This window comes from Microtus pennsylvanicus, chromosome X (assembly GCF_037038515.1).
Source record: "Microtus pennsylvanicus isolate mMicPen1 chromosome X, mMicPen1.hap1, whole genome shotgun sequence".
NCBI classification, from domain to species: domain Eukaryota; kingdom Metazoa; phylum Chordata; class Mammalia; order Rodentia; family Cricetidae; genus Microtus; species Microtus pennsylvanicus.
In genome coordinates, this window is record NC_134601.1 from 99,074,597 (window position 1) to 99,093,157 (window position 18,561).

Sequence of the window (18,561 nt, forward strand, 5' to 3'; positions counted from 1 at the left end):
GTGTGTGTGTGTGTGTGTGTGTATGGTGCCTGTGCACACACAGAAAGAAGGGTAATGTTGACCTATTAGGGAACATAAAGATTTTGTTACAGAACCTATGTTAATGACAACTACTAGTCAAAACAAAATCTGAGTCTTTATGAGCAAGGATCAAAGTTAGTAACAAGTATTTGCTATTATCCATAAAGAAATTAATTGCATATTTATAAATATTTTCAGCATAAAATAAAAGATATGCATTTTACTTAATGCATTAAAACAGGATCCATTTAACATATTAACAGTTAAAAATCCCCCTTTAAGCATGTTTAGCCTTTCATGGGCTGTGAATAGCACCTTTCATAAATGATAGTGAATGCCGTTACCAAGCTGATTGATTATAAGGAAGGAAGGTGTGTTTAGTTATAGTTATTGATGTTTCTGAATTTCACTGTTTTGCAATATAATGAAAAGTTTAAAGTAGTTGACTGTGAACTGTGAAAATGTTTTAAAAATTCTTTAATATTTATTGTAATTATAATTCAGCTTCTACTTCTGAAATTCTGATTAACAGCAAACATTCCTGTGGCCTGTACTGTGGCTTATGCTAGAGCATCACCACAGGCATGTTGGCGTGTTAAAATACCTCAAAATCACTTAAGAGTTGAACATAAAAGAACCTTCCAAAACAAAAAAAAAAAAACCCATGTATTAGAAGTTAAAGAAATATACAAGTTGTGAGTGTGAGTATTGATGAATGACTGCCATATTAGTATAGGACCACCTGCTCATGTTGAACCATCATTTAATTTCATATTTTCTATCTGGCATGTAAAATGTCAGGGGACTATATAAGACATAAATGCAGGGCCACCATTCATCTGAAATTTGTCATGTTCAATTGTATTAAAGGACTCATTTTCTTCATTTGTTGTTGATGGCAAAATAATGTGTCACATTAGTAATCTGAATTTCAAATGCACTGACCTGCAATTCTTTTATATGTTTAAATATAACCTCTGATCCAGTCCTTTCACAACTTTCAACAAAATGACCCTGCATTTAGAGTTGCAAGGATGAATGAAAAGTTGACAATTTTCCAAAATGATGCCTTTTGCCATCTGTTAATATGTCTACATTTTAATGGAAGGTGAAATTGAAAGGCAAAAAGGCTTAAAGTTTAATGCGTGTCAAGCTGCATTCTAGAGGAAGTGACAAAGTGAGGAAATAGTAACTTTTGCCACTGAAATTCAAGCATGCCATTGATTTGCAGCTCATGATGGTGCGGCTTCCTTTTCCAATTTGGAGAAAGGTTCTCAAAATCTTTATAAAAAAGAAAAGCATTTAAAGCAACATGACTTGCTGTTGACAGTTACAAGCCTAAAATTGTTGAGTCTCTGTAATTTTGGCACATCGTTAGCTATTAGACAGGTCACAAACTGTCATGATTACTTTCTAAATAATTCACTAGCAAAGAATTTTAGAAGTTTCAAAGCATGAGCTTTTAAGATAAGCTTCCAGTTTTTCTCTTAAGTGTATGGTATTAACTTACCAGTGACATAGTTTAACAGGCCTTATGTACATCTAATTCACATATATACCTAAATATATGCAGTGGAGTATTTTAACTCAAAAAATATCTATGCTTACTATTACTATAATGAACTAAAGTTTCCTTATCCTTTTAAAAGAACAACATCACAGAGTTGTTTGAATCATATAAAATATTTTTATTAAATTTTTCCTTATTTTTTATTTTAATGTTTTATAAAATGAATGAAAGACAGTAATGGTTTGTTTCTATCATTACTAGCTATAGGAATAAGCATACTTTATAAAAGAATACAGATTTTCATGAGTTCTTGACCTCTTAATTTTAACTCATCACTTTAGAGAATTATGCACAATTGGAAGTTTCCTATGTAGAGCTGGCCAGTGCCCCACATGATGGCATATTGTTTGATCTATGATTTTTTTATTCAAAAAGTAATTCTGAATTAATTATAAAATTGTAATTGGCAAAGAGAATTAATATTCAGAGATATCATGAAGGATTTCCCAAGGTTCAATGTTGAGATTTTTCAAAGATCTGGTTCAATATCATAATGAGGATAATGTCATGAGGGCAGTCAAGATATAGAATAACACTACCAGTGCAAAGAGCTGTCCTATTCTTTCATAGTAATGTTCTTTCTACGTAATATTATACTCAAAATGGAAGCCATCATATAGTATATAATCATTTGGAATTGGATTTTTCACACAGGATAACTCCTTTGAATTCCATCCAGACAGTTGCATTTCTTTTTATTCCTGAATAGTGTTCATTGTTTTTTTTTTAGTTCACTGAATGGCATCTGGTCTATTTCTGATGCAAATCAGGTAAAGCTAAAGTTTCTCCCCTCAGCAGTAAACCACTCCTACAATCTCAGCACAGTAGGGCTTGTTTATTTAGTGATCAGCCTGGATTTCATAAGGAAATCATATCTCAAAATGGCAAGCAAACTAAGAACAAACAAAAATATCTAGAAGTTTTAAAAAAAGGAAAATTTTTTCTGCTTCTTATGGCATAAATGTACAAGAGTGTGTATATACCTGTGTGTGTGTGTGTGTGTGTGTGTGTGTGTGTGTGTAATATCATTGTTATGCCATCAATTTAAAAAGAATTCTGTCAAACTAGTTGTCTTAAATACTTTTCAGTTGCTGTGAGGAGACACCATGACCAACACAACATATAAAGGGAGGCATTTAACTGGGGACTTGCTGACAGTTTCTGAAGTTTTGCCCATGATCACCATGGTAGAGAGTATGGCCGCAGACAGGCAGGCATGGTGCTGAAGCAGTAGCTAGCAGCTTACATTTTATCTGAAAGTTGAGCTTTTGAAACCTCAAGGCCACCCCCAGTGACACACCTTTCTCAACAAAGCCACACCTCCTACTCTTTCTCAAATAGTGCCTCTCTCTGATGACTAAGCATTTGAATAGGGGCCATTCCCATTCAAACCAGCACATTAGCTGACAGAGCAACTGTGCTCCTACTGGCAATGCAGGTGATAGAGTTCACCACTAATTATACCATTTTGTCATTAAAGCCATTCTGGTAGGTTTCTTGTGACATCTCATTATGATTTTAATTTTCATTTCTCTAATAGTTAATGACGGCTAACATCTTTATGTGCTAATTTACTATCTCTGTCTTCTTCAGTAAAGTTTCCACGAATGCATTTGTCTATTATTTTATAATTGAATTGCCTGTCTTCTTTGCTGGGTTTTGAAAATTCTTTGCATGCCTAGATTCCAGTTCCTTTATGAATAAGTGATTTGCAAATACTTTCTGCCACATCATGGCTTCATTGCTCATCATTTTAATTTCCTTTGCAGAACAATGTTTTCAGCTTGATGATGCCTGTTACGAGGTTTTCTATGTATGGATAATACTGTTGTGTGAAGTGAAACTTTTGCTTCTCTGTGTTTTTTCTTGATTTTTAAATGTGTAATCTTTCAAATTTTGAATGCCAAACATTCTAATGCTACATATATAATGCTTATGTCTTTGATTTATTTTCAGCCAATGTCTAAGATGTGAGCTTATACTATAATGGTTTTAGTGTGTAGATATATAATAGACCTAAATTTCTAATAGAGCAAGTCTTCCTACTTCTCTTCCCAAACCATTCTTTTAAAATATGCTGCAAAGTTATTACAATTATTTAGCTGTTGTACAGTTTAGTATTGTCCATGAAAATTTTAAGACATTTGTCTACAAAAATTAGCCCAATTATAATTTTATGGCAATTGTGTAAAATGTATTGATTTGAAAAGAACTCATGTCTTAAGTAGGAGGAGCCTTGGATCTATGAATCCAATAGGGCATTCTATTTACTTCGGTCTTTTACTTTGGTTTCTTTCATCAGCATTTTGTCATTTGAAATATGCATCTATTATAAACATCTTAATTACTTTGTACTTAAGTATGTCTGTTCTTTGGAGTATTGGTAAAATACTGTATTTTAATTTTGAATTCAATACGTATATTTTAAAATACATGAAAATGATCACCATTTTGCTAACAATTTCTAAAATCATGATTTTTCTCAGTTGTAATCTGCTCTTTATAGTATCTAACTACTTTTCCCATTTTTTCAGTTTCTCTTTGGAGAATCAAATGGTTCTCATTTAGCATTTATGCTACGTATTAAATATCTCTCAAGAAGTACTTAAAGAAATTCATTTACTTATTCATTCATTTAACAAATATCTTCTGACAATTTTGTGATAAATAGTGTGCTGATGTTAAAATACAAAGATTTTAAAACTTTTGTTCATTCAAGTAATTTGCATATAGTTTACAATACCACATATTTTTCCTCTTACAATTAAAAAATGTGGATATAACATTAGGAAAACACCTAAGATATGTCTGAAAAGTTGAAAATGCTTCTTTAATGACATGAAAATGCAGCATATTTTTAATTAATTAATTAAATAATTTTACATCCCAACCTCAATTTCACCTCCTTTTTCTCTTCCCATTCTTCCCTCCCACCTCCCAACTATGCTTCCATCTACTCCTCTTATGTTTCTGTTCAGGAAGGGGCAGACCTTGCACAGGTATCAACAGAGCATGCATATCAAGTTGTGGCCAAACTAAGCACCTCCGCTTGTATTAAGACTGGGCAAAGCAACCCAGTATGAGGAAGAGGTTCACAAGAGTCAACCAAAGTGTTAGGGACAGCCCTGCTCCCTTTGTTAGGGGTCACACAGAAGACCAAACTACACAATTGTCAGATATATGTAGAGGGCCTAGGTCCATCATGCAGCCCCCCCTGGTTGTTGGTTAGGTCTCTGTAAATTCCTTGAGCCAGATTAAATGTTTCTATGGGTTTCCTTGTGATGTCCTTGACAACTCTGACTCATGCAATCCATCCTTCCTCTCTTCAGCAGGATTCTCCAAGTTCAGTCTAATATTTGGCTGAGGGTCTCTGCATCTGTTTCCATTAGTTACTGGATGAAGGCTCTCTGATGGCAATTGGGGACAGTCACCAATCTGATTGCAGGAAATGGTCAATTCAGGCTATATATCTACAATTGCTGGGAGTCTTAACTGGGCCATCTTTATAGATTTCTGGGAGTTTCCCTGGCACCAGGTTTCTACCTGATCCCAAAATGTTCTTTCATCCAGAACCATACAACACAGTTTGTTCTATACAGATTAATGTATGATTTTTTTTTACCTTTATTTAGTTTCCTGAGATTAATTTTTGTGGTCTACTCAAATAATATATACTGATTTCCTGAAGAAATCTAGTTTTATGTTTGTTTTTACTCTGCCTGTCCCAAATTGCTCAAAGAAATTCTTTGAAATTTTTTTATTGGGCTTTGCATTTTTCTCTGCTCCCCTCCCTGCCTCTCCCCTCCCCTTAAACCCTCCTCCAAGGACCCCATTCTTCCAATTTACTCAGGAGATCTTGTCTTTTTCTACTTCCCATGTAGATTAGATCTATGTGTGTCTCTCTTAGGGTCCTCATTGTTGTCTAAGTTCTCTGGGATTGTGATTTGTAGGCTGGTTTTATTTGCTTTATATTTAAAAACCATTTATGAGTGAGTACATGTGATAATTGCCTTTCTATATCTGGGTTACTAAACTCAAAATGATGCTTTCTAGTTCCATCCATTTGCCTGCAAATTTCAAGATGGAAATAGACCCATATCTATCACCATGCACAAAACTCAAGTCCAAATAGATCAAAGACCCCAACATTAAGCCAGCCACACTGAACCTTATAGAATAGAAAGTAGGAAGTATACTTGAACACATTGGAACAGGAAACTTCTTCCTAAATATAACCACAGCAGCACAGACACTGAGAGAAACAATTAATAAATGGGACCTACTGAAACTGAAAAGCTTCTGTAAAGCAAAGGACAAGGTCAAAAGGACAAAATGACAGCCTACAGAATGGGAAAAAATCTTCATTAACCCTACATCAGACAGAGGTCTGATCTCCAAAATATACAAAAAAAGCACAAGAAACTGATCATAAAAAGAACAAATAATCCAATAAAAGATGGACTATAGACCTAAACAGAGAACTCTCAACAAAGGAGTCTAAAATGACTGAAAGACACTTAAGGAAATGCTCAACATTCTTAGTCATCAGAGAAATCAAAACAACTCTGAGATTCCATCTTATACCTCTTAGAATGGCCAAGATCAAAAACACTGATGACAACTTATGCTGGAGAGGTTGTGGGGTAAAGGGAACAGTTCTGCACTGCTGGTGGGAATGCAAGCTGGTATAGCCCCTTTGGATGTCAGTGTGGTGATTTCTCAGAAAATTAGGAAACAACCTTCCTCAAGAATCAGTAATACCACTTTTGGATATATATCTAAAGGATGCTCAATCATGCCACAAGGACATATGCTCAACTATGTTCATAGCAAAATTGTTTGTCATAGCCAGAACCTGGAAACAACCTCCATGCCCCTCAGACCAAAGAATGGATAAGAAAACATGGTACATTTACACAATGGAGTACTACACAGCAAAAAAAAAAAATCTTGAATTTTGCAGGCAAATGGATGGAGCTAGAAAACATCATTTTGAGTGAGGTAACTCAAAGATAATTATTTTAATGGCCAAATGTGAGTATAAGACAATCTGTAACATAATGAGTTAAAACAAAGTGTATTATACTTTAACACTATATGCAATATAGACTTAACTCACATTGATTGAAGTTCTGCCGTAGTTACTTGTGGCTGGGCCTCCTCCATATATAATTTTAATAACCTTTTTCTTTGTCTTCACATGACCTTTCCAATGGGACAACCATATTGTCCTCAACCAATAATGAGTGATAAGATATAAACTTTTATGACATGTTTCCTTACCTCACGGTTACATATACCTTGAGCCAAGTCTAAAGCTAACTTGTGAACATCCTTCCAAGGGATTAAATTCAATGAGATTTGGAAAATTTTTCAATGTCTACAAAATAGCATTGGACTAGAATCTACATTTAAGGTCTTCAAAAAACACTCATCCTGTTCCTTAGGTAATCTCCCAAGTCATATTATGACATCAGGCTCAGATTAGAAACCTATGATCACATTTTCTATGTTAGTTCTAGATGTAAATAATTTTTCTATGGTTAGTTCTAACACAATTGTTCATGAATAGCTGCTAAAAATTCTAAGTCCCAGTAAGAAGACATGTTGTCTTTCTCTCATATCTTGGGCCTGCAAAGATGACACAATAGAGCATACATAAACAAAATTGTTCCATTTGAATTAAAGAGTTGTGATAGGAGTTACCGAATAGTCACATCCCAAAGCTATTGTATATTTCAATTGGTATATGTCACTGGTTCCTTAATTAGGGCTATTCTGATAAATAGAAGTAGTTCTCACTGACTCTTTTGGTCTACTTCCTTGCTTTCCAGAAAAATGAAGGATGCACAGGATCATTTTCAATCTGAACTTCATCTTTTCTCAGATCACAATTTGTTATTACTTAAAATACTATGAGGCATCCATGTATTTAAAACAAAAAAACATTCCACTTTGATATTGAAGTCATAATTCATCAAAAAAATTTTATACATCTTTGGTCCAGCTCCTTCAGTTTGACACATGGACCTTTGTAGCTATCTTCTTTTGGTGATGTGCTATACTTCAAATATGTTACAACTGACATTCTTAGGATTTAAAATCCATTTGAAATTTTTTACAATAAAATATACCCATTACATATTTTTAAATGAAGTAATGAATGGGATTAAAGTTTCATAATGTACCTTGAATAAAATATTACTTATACAATATTATGATTCTAATAATTACTCACGGAAAAAAATAAAACCCAATCCTGGTATCCTTGATTACAGAAAAGCATTTAATCCTACATAAGCTGGACCTTTGAAAAAAGAGCAAAATATAAGTGAAAGTCATAATGAAAGATTTTAAGTCTTTAGTAGCTGATATATCGAAACTGCAAAACTCCACCACTTTTTGATGAGAAAAATCTTTCTTGCCATAGTAGGCTTCAATGAGATTTTCTGGTTCCATAGCTCTTATGTTTAGAGATGATACTGAATTGATAGACCAGTCTTGAGCAGATACGAAGTTTAGCTTTCTTCGTACAAACATGAAGACTTTTCTAAATGATAGAAGTAGTTTGGGACAAGGCAATTAATTAGCTAAATTAGTTTCTGTCTGCTTAATTCTCTCAAAGAATATATCCAGTTGCTAGGAATAAGACCCAAAACCCATGTGAATTGCTTTTTCATTTACACATTTTTACCATCCAGGAAATATGTTTTCAACACCATAGTCCTATTTCCTTACTAGGAAAATGAAATTAATTCTGCTGGAGTGAAATGGAGGTAGGTTCGTAGGACACTAGATATTAGGAAAGGAGCATCTAATCTTCTAATCTTTCACTGAGAGAAATCTTTAAACACTGTTTGAAATTATGATTTAATGTTAAGGAGAGACATGCACAGTTTTAAAGACATTTGAAAAATTAATTTGTACTTTCTAGGCTGCTGAAAAGATATATTTTGTAAAATAAACACCTACAAAAAGTTTAATGGAATATAACTTATAAGTATGAAGAATGTTTAATTTAATTAATCAAGTCATTCACTCATTGTCTATTGCATCTCTGAAGAGCTACCAAGAGACCTCATGCATGATAAGTGAGCATTCCTAACCAACAGAGGAAATTATTAAATTGTAAACATGAGCGAGTCATGACTTCTGTAATGTAGTCAAATTTTATTGGTAGCTGTACTTTTGGTTCTAGTCCTAATATTTTCCTTAGTTTATTGAAAATAATGACTGAAAAAGAAACAGCTGAGCCATCAGTGTGTAAAAAAGAACTTTTCATAAAGGCTGGACAACTTGACTTATGTCACTGGGAACCACAGTAGAAGGAGAAAACCAGCACCCCAAAAGTTGTCCTCTATTCTCCAAACATGCATTATGCCACTCTCCAAAACACATATGACACAAAACACACACACACACAGAGAGAACATTTGAAAATTAGGAAGTACTAACGTTGGTTTTTCGAGACAGAGTTTCTCTGTGGTTTTGGAGCCGGTTCTGGAACTAGCTCTTGTAGACCAGGCTGGTTCGAACTCACAGAGATCCACCTGCCTCTGCCTCCCAAGTGCTGGGATTAAAGGCGTGCGCCACCACTGCCCGGCTAACGTTCTAATATTGATGCAGAAACTAAACAGGTAGATTGACAGGTCTAATAATAGCTACTGATGAAAAAAACTTCATATAAAAATAAAAAATTAAATCTGAAGCATCTAACAACATGCAAGCTTCTTTGCATCTAACTTTGCATTCTGTTGCTGAATAAACAAAGTAAATAGGATCAATAACCCTAGATAAGGGGGAACTGACTGTTAGCAAGGCTCAGGAAGAGCCTGGATTTTGAGTAATTTGGAAGATAAAGCTCTTAGGTAGGGAAAGTCCAACTGAAAAAGAAAGGTTGCTTATTAAATAAAGTCATAGAGCAGAGATTGTATAGCTTTAGCTATAAAAGGTCAGATGGTGAAAATTTTAGACTTTGCAAGCTGTATAGTCTCTACTGCAACTACTCTATTCTACTGCTGTCATAAGACAGCTGCACACAACTTAGAAACAATGAACTTGATTCTGTAGTAATAAACAAACCTAAGAACTAAGTTTGCTGCAAGTTTTGATTTTCAACGATAGTTTACTGACCTGCTGATACAGAAATTCTATGAACAGTTAAATCAAGAGTAACAATTATTCTGCTCCTGATTTGGACCTTGAGATTTCAGTCCTGTGCTCCAATTTGGGTCTCTGTCTCTGTCTCCTTTCATCGCATGCTGAAGGTTAATATTCAGGAGGATGCCTATATGTTTTTCTTTGGGTTCTCCTTATTTAGCTTCTCTAGGATCACTAATTATAAGCTCAATGTCCTTGGTTTATGGCTAGAAACCAAATATGAGTGAGTACATCCCATGTTCCTCTTTTTGGGTCTGGCTTACCTCACTCAGGATAGTGTTTTCTATTTCCATCCATTTGTATGCAAAATTCATGAAGTTCTTGTTTTTTATTGCTGAGTAGTACTCTAATATGTATAAATTCCATACTTTCTTCATCCATTCTTCCATTGAAGGGCATCTAGGTTGTTTCCAGGTTCTGGCTATCACAAACAATGCTGCTATGAACATTGTAGAGCATATACTTTTGTTGTATGATAAGGCCTCTCTTGGGTATATTCCCAAGAGTGGTATTGCTGGGTCCAGGGGTAAGTTGATCCCGAATTTCCTGAGAAACCGCCACACTGCCTTCCAAAGTGGTTGCACAAGTTTGCATTCCCACCAGCAATGGATGAGTGTACCCCTTTCTCCACAACCTCTCCAACAAAGGCTATCATTGGTATTTTTGATTTTAGCCATTCTGACGGGTGTAAGATGGTATCTTAAAGTTGTCTTGATTTGCATTTCCCTGATCGCTAAGGAAGTTGAGCATGACCTTAAGTGTCTTTTGGCCATTTGAAGTTTTTCTGTTGAGAATTCTCTGTTCAGCTCAATGCCCCATTTTATAATTGGGTTGATTAGCCTTTTACGGTCTAGTTTCTTGAGTTCTTTATATATTTTGGAGATCAGACCTTTGTCAGTTGCGGGGTTGGTGAAGATCTTCTCCCAGTTGGTGGGCTGCCTTTGTGTCTTAGTGACAGTGTCCTCACAGGACTGAAATCTCAAGGTCCAAATCAGGAGCAGAATGAGAGAGAGCACGAGCATGGAACTCAGGACCGCGAGGGGTACACCCACACATTGAGACAATGGGGATGTTCTATCGGGAACTCACCAAGGCCAGCTGGCCTGGGTCTGGAAAAGCCTGGGATAAAACCGGACTCTCTAAACATAGCGGACAATGAGGACTACTGAGAACTCAAGAACAATGGCAATGGGTTTCTGATCCTACTGCACACACTGGCTTTGTGGGAGCCTAGGCAGTTTGGATGCTCAACTTACTAGACCTGGATGGAGGTGGGGGTTCCTTGGACTTCCCACAGGACAGGGAACCCTGATTGCTTTTCGGGCTGGGGGGGGACTTAATTGGGGGAGGGGGAGGGAAATGGGAGGCGGTGGCGGGGAAGAGACAGAAATCTTTAATAAATAAATAAATTAAAAAAAATAAAAATAATAATAATAAAAAAAAGAGTAACAATTATTGTTAATCTAAAAAAAAATCAAAGTCAGAACATATTCCTAAAAGGTCAGGGAGAATTTTTATATGTCACGGTTAGAAAGATAGTTTTCAACATTAATGGAGAAGGGAACAGGTGCTAGTATTTAAATGGTAAGCAGTTATCAAGTAGTAAATATTAATCAAAACCAGTTTTGTGAAGTGATACTACAGCCATGGTATGAGCAATTTATAAACATTCTGAAACATGGCAAATGGGCCGTGAGTTTTTACAGTAATAGGGATAGGAAGCAATGGGGACCATGTTTGCATGTTAATAGTAGTAATGGTGAAACAAAAAAAAAAAAACAGATTCTAGATTGTTTTGTTAAAAAGAATCCACCCAAGTTTATGATTTCACAGACATATTTTAAGTGTGATCAGATGCTGTTGTGGGAAACAAGAAAAAGAGACACATCATGGTTGCATATTAATGTTTTCCCATACAAACCTAAAGGTTTTCTCCAAAACACTTACGATCTTGAGAAACAAAATTGCTGAGACCTTCACCTATTACACTAATATAAGTAGGAGTTTGGGTAGAGTTACCTGAGCAGTGTTCTTTCATGCAACCTTTCAATAAATAAAATGGGAGCCTTGGGGGAAATTTAGGTTATCTCTCTATGTGTTGAAGTTTTCTTTTGACTATTAACTTTTAAGGACAGATATTTAATTTAATTTAATTTGCATCTTTACATGACTGCTGAAACATAGATGACTGATAAGATTTGAACATTGAAAAACTTTGGGGCAACATTCACAGTTTTACCAATTAAAGACAGGCTTTGAATACACAAAGAAACTTCTAAATGAAAATATTATAAACAGGGGCTAAAGAGAATGTGTGGCAGTTAAGAGTCCTTGTTGTTCTTGCAGAGGATCCAAGTTCAATCCCTAACATCCACATGTGGGGGCTAAGAACTACCCTTAATTCTAGATGCCAGGGACTAGACACTCTCTTCTGGCCTCTGCAATCACTACAATGATGTGTACAGACCTTCACGCTAACACACATATACAGATAACTAAAACAAATTAAATATTAAGGGATGGAGAGATGCCTCAGAAGAGAATTTGCTTCTCTTGTGGGGAACAGATTCAGTTCTTGTACCTATGTGGCAGCCTGCAAACCTCCACTTCCAAGTATCTTATACTTCTGGCTTTTGCCAGCACCAGACATGCACACAAGACACATACACACATGTAAACTAAACACCCATACAATTAAAATAAAATATATCTTTTTAATTAAAAAAATCTTTAAAACAAGTAGTCTATAAAAAGTTTGCTTCACGAAGTGATATCAATATGTAAGCATTTCAGAGCTGACGTATGGGTTATCTAATTGTTATGGTTCTCTGTTTTTCACTGTTTTCTCTAGGTTATGACTTTTATTCTTATTTTTAAATATGAACGTCAATCAAGCATATCTATGATTCTTAACCTGGAAGGTGCAGAGTAAAAGGAACAAAGAACATCATCATTCCGACCTTAAATAAAAAGTCCCAAAGATTTCTTTCATCATTCCTCCTTCTGTCTGTTCGACTAGAACTTGGCCACATAATTACACCCAGCTGCAGTGCAGATGGAGCAGGTGTTCTCAAGACAAATCTTCAGAGGAAGGAACAAGTCAAAGGTGTTTTTGAAAGTCTAGCTTTAGGCAAACGCTACAGAGCATATACTGTTGCAGAGTTTGTCTTGCCTTTGAGCAACAGGTGTGGGCTTGGAGTATCCAAGCATTTCTGTTTGAGAGGCTTTTGTCATGTTAATGTGATTCTTTACAAAATTAACTGACCAGCCCATATCCACAGCAGGTGGAGGACTGATAAACATTTCATTAGCACTTACTAAATTATGCAGCTATGTGAACAATTTTCTACTTCTTCAAAATCTATCATAATCTTTCTTCTTTACAAATGCTTCTTCTCCTTTACTGGTACCCGCTACACTTAGAGCTAATTAGAATTTCGCTGACACTCCTGAATTGACAAACTTAAAGACTTGGCTCCTTCAGTGATCTCTAATTCTGTTGTTCTCATTGCTGAGGAAGTAAATAGCTAGCTGGGTTTCAGTGATTAGTACACATACAACCTTATTATGTTCATATTCTATAAAACCACAGATGAGGAACCACCATGGCTATTCTTACCAGTTTGCTGTAGCCTAGATTTATTGTATGTTTACAATGGTATTTCTGGCTTTCAGGCAGATCTCCATTTAGTAACTGTTCTATGGTAGAGAAACTGTGGTTATAAAATAAAAATGTAAAGAGGTCATTGAATAGGAATTTAACTGATTTAATTATCTCTCACAATTATAGATCTGAAACAAGCCATTTGCTCCAAGAAGGTCATAAATGACAGTCCCATAAAAGAGTCCAGGTTATAAAGTGAATGGGTAATGTTTGAAGGCTAGTTTAATGGTTTCAGGAAAATATCATGTGTTGTTCTAAAGCCAGAAAAACATCATTTCAATGCAATATTATATCACAGAGAATTAGAAGTCATATTTCAGAGATAAGTCTTAAACAAGGTAGTATATTCTCTTCTGGAAAGCAGCTGTAATATAGGTATTCCTGGATTTTCATAATTGCTTCATGACTTTGCATGGGCCAAACTCCAAGACTCTTTATGGTTTTTCATTTTCAGTATGTAGTTTCATTTTCAAGGTCACTCTATGATCAGAGTGCTCTTAGAGAGCAGGAATTTTAATGTTATTTAATTCAAAATGTCCATACTTGGACCTTTTAAGAAAAATTCCTCATTTAGTGTGTGTGTGTGTGTGTGTGTGTGTGTGTGTGTGTGTGTGTGTGTGTGTGTGTATGTGCATGCATGTGGATATCAGAACAAGATGTTGGGGTTCATGAAGATGGAATTACAGGCAATTGTGAACTGACTCACATAAGTATAGGGAACTAAACTCTGGTCCTTAGAAACAGCAGAAAGAACTCTAGTTAACTTCTGGTTTCCCCAGTACCTTATTACTTGTTATGAGATGACCATTACAGGTATCGCACACCATTCTTACGCATATGTCAGAACAGAAACTTTCCTCGGTGGTTCTTATTTAGCCTCAAATCCTAATGCATTTTTGGAAAGGATTTTTAATTTCTTTATAAAATTACTTAATTTTTCAGATTAATACTACAATGGTGATCCACGGAGGCCAAACAAAACCCTTTTAAAGCTAGCATTTAGATATACTGAAAATCAAACTAGATTTTCATTCTCTAATTAAAGTAACTTAAAATTATTTTAAAATATAATCTATTTTTCTTTCTATAATTCAAACAGAGGTCTCTCTGTTACAAAGAATTGAGTTTTTTATTAAATTATCATTTCACTTACGATAGTTAAGAAATGATAATTAGAATCTTTTCCTAGTATTTTTAGTAAAAGTTGTTAGATTGTTTTTAGTAGATGAATGATTATAATAATCTGGCAACAAATTTTTATTCTATCTATAAATACAAATGATTAATTTATCTTTCTGGGTCTTGATTCTAAACCAATCCACTAAATGATAGGATTGTTGTCATTTTGTAGTAATTATATGAAAACAAGAACGTTATATTCTATTTTAAAGTTTTAGAATTAGTTACTAACAAATTGATGTAATAGACTTACCCAGATGTGTCCATATAATGCATTCCAATTGAGAGTTAAGCATCTTCTCTATATTAGACACTGGAGTAGCTGCTGGGAGCACAGTAGTGAATTCGGCCAACCAAAACAAACTATAATTCCTGGAAGTCTATTCTCAAAAAGATCATTTAAAATAGTAATAACTGTGGACTGTTTTGTAGTAAGAAAATGAACAGGGTGCCTTCTGACAAGCTATCAAGCTGACCCAATCTACTGGGTGTGCAATATTACTCTAAAAACCTCACTCCAGATGAAATCCAAGTACTTCTAAGGTTACAGAAAGAATTTTCAACGTTTTTTTTTTTAAACCAGAATACTTTAAAGGCATTTCATCTTGAAACTTCAACTTCCATATATTCTTCTGTCTAAAGTTGCCCAATGACTCACACTAACGCTTCTCCACTGCAGAAAATAAAGGTACCTTTCTCTTCCTTCTCGAGCCATTTTATGATACATTGCTCTGAGGTGGAAGAAGGACTTGGATGATAGACAAAGGATAATACGAAATATATTTTTAAAACTCACGTAATGAAGAAATCTTCTTCTGCCTGCTTGCCTTACATGAATTTCAGTTATATGTGAAGCTTATTCTTTCTTCATATTTTTATTTGTTTTATTGAGCTATACATTTTTCTCTGTTCCTCTCCTTCCTCTTCCCTCCCCTTCAATCATCTCCCATCCCTAACTTCAAACTCAACTACAGGGCTATAGTAGTGAAGCTTATTCTAAGACAGATAGCATATTTCTGATTCAGAAAAATTTAAATGATAGGCAGTCATGATGCTGAATCATTTGAATCTAACTGGAATGCATTATAGAACTATCAGGTTTTCAAAATGTAGTTGATAAAATCCAGGAATAATTTTTTTCTTATATTTGATTAGTATTATCCAAAAACTCCTTTGAAGCTTATTTCATCAAATCACGACATAAATCATTTATTTACTTATTCAATTCTCATCTTATTCTATTTCCTATAATGTGTAAAGTTTTATTAGGTAATGAAATTTATTTACTGAGGGAAACATTGCTTGAAGTTATGGTCAGATACCATTGCGTTAAAAAATCACAAATGTGCTTGGTTTTAAACCAACATTAAGCTCTCTGGATCCTATCATAAACCTACTGAATCAGACTTTCTAAAAAAATAGAGATTAGGAAATCTGATTGTTCACATGCATATATGTGATTCTTACTACATTAAGTTTAATTTTTTACATTTATTTCCTTAGTTTGTATGGTGTGTAAAATTTGCCCTCGGATGGCAGTAATCCTTAAAATAGTGTTATATTTCACGCATATCTAGCTATAAGAACTACTTTGATAACAAACAATAGAAAGAATCTCTTGATGGTTAACATTTAGTGCCTATTACAGTGTTTGCTTAGCATATTATAGAAGCTGATGAATTGATGTTTGGATGGAATCTACCTGTAATCTCAGTTCTTGGATTGCAGAAGCAAAAGAAATGAGAAGTCAATTAAAAATTGTAGTGCATAGTGAGATACTGTCTTAAAAACAGAAACAAATGGCATTTAATGGTGTAGAGCACTTACTTCTCTCCCAGAAGATCTGAGTTCATTTCCTAGTATCCACATCAGACAGCTCACAACTACCAGTAACAGCAGCTCCATGATATCTTATTGTTCTCTTACAGAATTCCCAGTCGTTACACTCATGTGGCATTTATTCAAAACACACACACAAAGAGAGAAATACACATTCACAATGCAATAAAATATTAAAAGCAAAGCAATAGCTAAAAATGAATGTATATATAAGTGCATATCATCTCTCAAAATATCAGAATGTTATCTATAAATGATGCAACTCCTAAACTTTTACAGATGTGTTCTCTAGTAATTGGTGTTTTTGATAGATTTTTTTCCTTTGACAAATGATGTACATCTTAAGCTAAATTTAATTTACAGATAGAATCATAGGTAGCAAAGTTATAGATAGCAGCGTACCTTTGAGGTATCACTGCTGTGATCTTCAAATGAATTAGCAATGAAGATTAGTCAACCTTCTGAAAACTTCTTAATTAAGAAAGCCCGTAGCATGCAATATAACAGTCTCTGTGTTAACCTTGTTGACATAATACAAAAAGCTCATTTAGACAGCTTGCACAAAAGAATAAAAATGCTGTTCTAGTCTCTCAATTGGAAATTTCAGTAGTTGTATTTCTAATGAAAATTGCTTCTATGGGTGTCTGTTCAAAGGTGTTGACTTACAAAGTAAGGGTTTGAAAATATCAAACTTTCTTATCTCTGAATGTTGTTTTCATTAATTAAGTGAATATGACAGCTCTCTCTTTACACTAATAGCCCCCCTGGAGGAAATAACATTTTTTGTTTGTCTAAACAGTACTTAATGACTACTCTAAAATTAGAGATGAAGACCTTTAACTCTAGAGTGTAAAGCTGTATGTCCTTGACTCTGATGCTCATCATGAATATTAATCCGTGATCTTAAAGTGAAGTCATGAAATTTTTATTTATTGTCATGCCATCCCCTTGGTAATTTTTGTAATTGAAATAATTTCCTCATCAGCAAGAGCTGGCTGTGGTTTCCCCGGTAAAGAAACCTATAAAATTTATAGCTCTGAATCCTGTCTTTATTTCAAAGTCAAGCCACAGACTTGTTTACTCTGAGCAGTAACTAGACCTCTGATCTTAAAAGAATTATAGTTTTTATTGGTGCCCTTACATGATAAAGGACTCAATATATTTTTGTCATCATGGGCTTTCACTGTCACCTTTGGGATTACTTTCCTATTAAGGGAGATTTATGTCTGCTGCTTCAGTCACTTTCTCTGTTGCTCACATAAAAATATTGTTTTCTGTAGATATGATATCCTATCATTTTCTTCAAAATTTCCTGATTGGTATTGTCTAATCATCAGATATCAAGATATGCATTTATATCTCTCTATATATATAGATCTATCTATCTATATATATAGAGAGAGGTGGGAGGAATTATTCATAACAGGTTGACATTAAAATAATTTAGATCATATACATGTAGATTTAAATATTATGTATATATTTCAGAGGAAACATTTTTCTGTTATTAATTTTGATACACATTTATCAAATACCTACTAAATGTCAAGCTTGAATCATATTCTGAGAAGGAAAAAAGATGATCAATACTCAGATTGTCTCTAAGATGCCACAATCAACCAAAGAAGACAGTCAGGTTCGTTAAAAATTATCTGCATCACTGAATGGCAGATGCTTCTTGAGATACTGTAGCAAAGTACTATTGTAAGCATGGCTATTCTAGTTAGTGACTGTTACACAGAATGGGAGGTTCTGTGGTTACGTGAAGTGGATTTTCATTGATAGAGAAGTGGGAATGATATTTTGATTTAGACAGTGGGAGTGACCCATTGTCAGTCGTGGTGAGTTTGGAAAAGGGTTATGAGAAGATAGGAACAGCAGATATATGTAATTACAGTTAACAGCACAAAAAAGAACTTTGAACAAGTTGAAAAAAATAAACAGTGATTAGGTTTAGGAACCATCCGAGCATGTAATCTCAGGTTCTGCTGTTTGAAATTTTACAGACTAAAAATTTGATCTCTCAGATTACTTCCCTAAACAAAAATGTTACAGATATTTATACAGTTATTCAAATAGTTTTTTAATAAATGATTTAGCAGAATTACAACTGAACAAGAATAGCAAA

The 18,561-nt window shown here is 34.5% G+C and overlaps 1 protein-coding gene across 1 annotated transcript in view; it reads left to right on the plus strand.

Annotated features, from left to right (window-relative positions):
* Il1rapl1 (interleukin 1 receptor accessory protein like 1) overlaps positions 1–18,561 on the plus strand; it is a 1,263,049-nt gene that overhangs the window by 599,107 nt on the left and 645,381 nt on the right. The window lies entirely within an intron of this gene.